This window comes from Triticum dicoccoides, chromosome 1B (assembly GCF_002162155.2).
Source record: "Triticum dicoccoides isolate Atlit2015 ecotype Zavitan chromosome 1B, WEW_v2.0, whole genome shotgun sequence".
Taxonomy (NCBI): domain Eukaryota; kingdom Viridiplantae; phylum Streptophyta; class Magnoliopsida; order Poales; family Poaceae; genus Triticum; species Triticum dicoccoides.
In genome coordinates, this window is record NC_041381.1 from 19,227,086 (window position 1) to 19,231,456 (window position 4,371).

The following is a 4,371-nucleotide window of genomic DNA, read 5'->3' on the forward strand; positions in this document are numbered from 1 at the left end:
TTGGGATACTCTCATGGAACATTTCACCCTACCAGATCATTTCACAAAAGCAGATGTGCAGAAAGTCAAGGACGCTGCTCTTAGGAAGATGGCGGTTGCATTCAAGAACCACAAGAATCGTGAATGGGACAAGTACGTCAAGGGAGGAAGGAAGACTCCAGTATTCAGGGAACACTAGAGAACCAACATGCTCATTGGGACGATTTCGTGAAATTCAAGGATTCGGAATTAGCTAAGGAACGGTCGAGAATAAACAAGAAGAATGCCGAAAAAAGGATAAGTTCCATATGCTGGGGCCAGGTGGCTATGCGGTGGCAATGCCTAAGTGGGATAAGTCTGAGAAAGAGATGGAGGATGCAGGTGTCACCCCGGTTACTAAGAGCTGGCCCCCCAGGTGCAGGACTTGGTTCTATGCGCATGGGGTGGAGTTGGACCCGAAGACAGGCAATGTTTCGACGAAGGCAAGTCTGAAGGGAGCCGACGATGCGATACTTGTTGCAATAGAAGAGGCACGATCGGGGGTGTTCCAGCCCAACAGAGAGAACGACGAGCTTACGCGTGCCCTGGGAAATCCTAAACACCCGGGAAGAACACGAGGCAAGGGCGCTATTCCGTGGTATGAGGCACTACAAGAAATCTGTTAATCCATGACGGATTTCTGGTGACGTTATAGAAATCTGTCACGGAAACCGTCACCAATTAGCAAGATGCATTTGGGCCCAAGTAGGGCAGCCCCCTCATGACAGACGTGGAAGTACCATCACGAAAACTGTCATGGATCGACCAATCGGGACTAGTTAATTTTTCCTTTATACAACATCATGGCCTTGCTCCTGTTGATGTGGCGTCACCATTTGAGTTACATTATAATTTGAATATGTAATAACGTTAAACAAGAAAGAATCGTAATGAGATTAAATAGCACCAATTTGAATATATTAGTATAGAAGACACACATGAGGACAACATGAAGCTCGCCCAGTATCAAAAGGGTAAAGATACCAAATTACCAGATAATACATGTATTCCAGAAATTTTAAACGCTGTATAAAATCCTAGTATCCCTTAAAAGAAAGTTTGAAATAGTGTTGAAGGAAAGCGCATGGAGAATAAAACATTCAAGTCGTTTACGCGCGCTGTGAAAAAAATCGGAGCCAACCCATTTATACACACCTCGCGCCTCCCTCCCCCACCGCAAAAACCCTATCCACCCATAGGTGCCGCCACCTCTCCCTCTCTCCTCCGGCTCTCGATTTAGATTCACCACCCACTGGCGCCCTCACATCTCACCGCCGGTGTCCCCCAAGCCGCCTTCCCCCCACCGTCTCCGTCTCCCCTCCCTTCCCTCCCCTCCCCTCCTCAGAGAGGAGACGGAGATCGACCAGCCATGGCGGCGGCCTGGCGGCAGCTAGATCTGCGATGGCCGTAGCCACCTCTCCCTCCTCGCTAAGGCTATAGGCTTTGCCGGTGTGTGACAGGAGGATTTCTTCCTCCCGTTGCTTCTGCTCGGCCGTGCGTGAGGAGATGCCATGGACGCTGATGTAAAGCTCCGTTGCTCTGCCCCCCATCCAGATCCGCTCCCTTATCTCTTCTCCTCTTCGATCTGCCCTTCTTCCATTTCCTTCCTTGAGGCATGCATTTTCTCTTGTTTCTCTTCCTCACACAGGTACCTGCACCACGAACTCTATGCAAGGAGAGGAGTGGGGGTGCTGCAGGGAGGAAAGGGAAGAACGGGATGCACCTGAGGAGCGAGCGTTTGCCATCTTGGTTCCTGTTCGACCACGTTGCTTATGGTATGCCTCTGCTACTTTCCCTCTTTACAATTGCATGCCTCTGTTTGCTGCTAAAACAACAACCTAGGCCACCAATTGCTTGTTGTTTTGTTAAAATCTTTAGAGCTGTATGCCTCTATTTTAGTAATTGCTATAGTAATTGGATCTGGTTGAACTGAAAATGGCGTTGGGGACATCAATTGGTCATTTGGGTTCTCTGGTTGTATTACAATTGGGACTGAAATGGACACATTTTTTTTGCTTGTAGGATGGTGAGAAGAAGGAAGGTGCTGCAAGTGCCAGGGGAAGGGGTCGGATGCTACTGAAACCCTTGCTGTGAGGGTCTCTGTATAGGTTTCCACTCAATACTCTACTTATTTTCTGAGAAATACCATGCATAACCGAGTAGCTAATTCTGTTTTTTTAACTAGACCGAGCACCTACGGGTGAAATGGACGTGAACCTTCAGAAATCAAATGTTTGGCGCCGGCGCGGCTCCGCCGTCTGCTGGATGGTGCTCCTGGAACAAGACGGCCCGGAGGCCCTCCTCTCGCAGGATGTGCTGATGCGGCGCATGCAGCAGCATGTTTGGGACGAGTGCGAGCGCGATGGCCTTGTCCCGATGATGACGGCGGCGAACATCGGTGCTCCTTCTCGTCCTCTATCTCCAAGGACGCGTGCCGGTACAGCTCGGGCAACCCTGCCCCGAACGCCGACCACCCATCTGGCGATGTACAAGTCGTCCTCACGCGTGTGGATTCGCCTCCTGCTGGACTGAACACTTGCAATGTGGACATGGTGATCCTCCTTTTCCCTCCCCCCTCTACCCAAAATCTGGATGATATTTACATCTGTACATACATACATATGTTTTAATTTTGACTGAAACAATCTGGATGGCGCCTACATCTGTAGATAAATATGAATAAGAACCATGCTTTGGTTCAGTTTGTACGTATCAATTTGGTTTAACTTTGACTGAAAATATATATGAATAAATTTTGGTTTCTAGGCCCTTGTAATGATGGGCTTACTGTCCGACAGTGTTCATTTCTTCAGTTATGCTTGTTAGTCGTGACCCCTTTAGCTAATCTGTTTGGAACAGGTGGGTGGTACATTTGCATGTTGTTTGATCGAAAGGTGGAACCGTTAGTATTATCATGTTTGCTTTCCTTGGAAATGATTCAGCTCTAGGAGCAAATTATTAGTTTACTATTTATAATCTGTATCATTTTGTAAATTATCATTCCCTGGCTCATTTTATTTTTTTTGCATTCCCTGGCTCATTTTAATTTTTTTGCATTCCTTGGCTCATTTTAATTTTGTTCCTGTGGTGGAGTATAACTGTTGTTGTTTCGCCTGTTAATTTAGTTGACTTTCTCTCCTGAAATCTAGCCAAACGCAGAAACAAGCACACTTTGGGCAGCTTATCATCCATATTCTTGCAGCTTTATGTTCCATCTAATATGTATAGAAATCAATGTGTATTCGTAACCAGACGTGTCATTAGCTAGTTTAAATCCTCACAGTAGGCAATATAACTTGCCAGCACATGCCAATTTGTTTACTTAACCATACCTTATAATGGGTTAGCCCCATGCACTTACTGTTTATTCGGTCCAGAACCAATGGCTGAACCAACTGCTGCACTTTTAGTTCTGTGATGTGTGTTTGTTATCACTTGTAGGATAACTCGATTATACTTTCATTTGACGCAGCTTTCTTTGGACTAATTTTGCTTGTTTTCACGTGTGTTGCACACATTTACGTGGTACCTTAGTATAGTAGTGGTGTGTCCACGGATGATTGCTTGGAAAATCAACTAATATTACTATTTGTATTCATTTGGGAGCTTGCTTTTTATAACATATTATAATTTTGAATGTGTTCTGATTCTACACAGGTTTGGCATCTAATCCATGTTACTGGAGACTGAAGTTTTTTAGCATGAATTACTTGGGTCTGGAAGCTGCCTTCAATCGTTGTTGTTGGAGATTAAAATTAGCTAGCAGTGCATTTTCTTTTAAGTCATGTAACTCACTCTTTACAAAAAAACTTATAGCGCTTTCTAGATGTGCTTGGGATGTTTTGATATTAGCTTTGCTTTTTCAAATCAGATTTGATTGTTGGAAATCTGTATTGTCATGTAAACTATTGCTATTTTTTGAAGGAATATAGTTTGGTTGTCTTGCTGCAAATTGTGTTGTATTGAGAAAACAGGCTGTACAAAAAATGGGGCTAATAGGTTGGACTAAAAAAACAGGGCAGGACAAAGATAAAAACTAATCGGTTGGATTGTACACCAAAATTATTGGGCCAAATCCCTAATTGGGCCGGTTACAACATGGGCCATGTTCCTCTCCACGTCAGATCCACGCAGATGACTTGTTGGGTCCACCGTTGCATCCACGTCATGTAAATCGGTGATGGTTTGCTCCGTCACAGACTAATTTGGGCTTGGCGGGCCTGGTGTAGATCCATGACGGACAAGAGCTGTCATGGCAGGTACGATGTCAAATTATGACGCGATATACATGACGGATTTCAATTCCGTCATGGATTTGGACGCATGACGGATTTTGGCTGATCTGTGATGGAC

At 45.2% G+C, this 4,371-nt stretch overlaps 1 long non-coding RNA gene across 1 annotated transcript; it reads left to right on the forward strand.

Moving 5' to 3' along the window:
• The first annotated feature begins 1,249 nt into the window (after positions 1 to 1,249).
• Positions 1,250 to 3,970, forward strand: LOC119316474. Its single transcript, XR_005153018.1, has 5 exons — positions 1,250 to 1,541; positions 1,667 to 1,793; positions 2,041 to 2,126; positions 2,204 to 2,570; positions 3,676 to 3,970. It is a non-coding gene; the product is annotated as an uncharacterized LOC119316474 (long non-coding RNA).
• Positions 3,971 to 4,371: the final 401 nt, after the last annotated feature.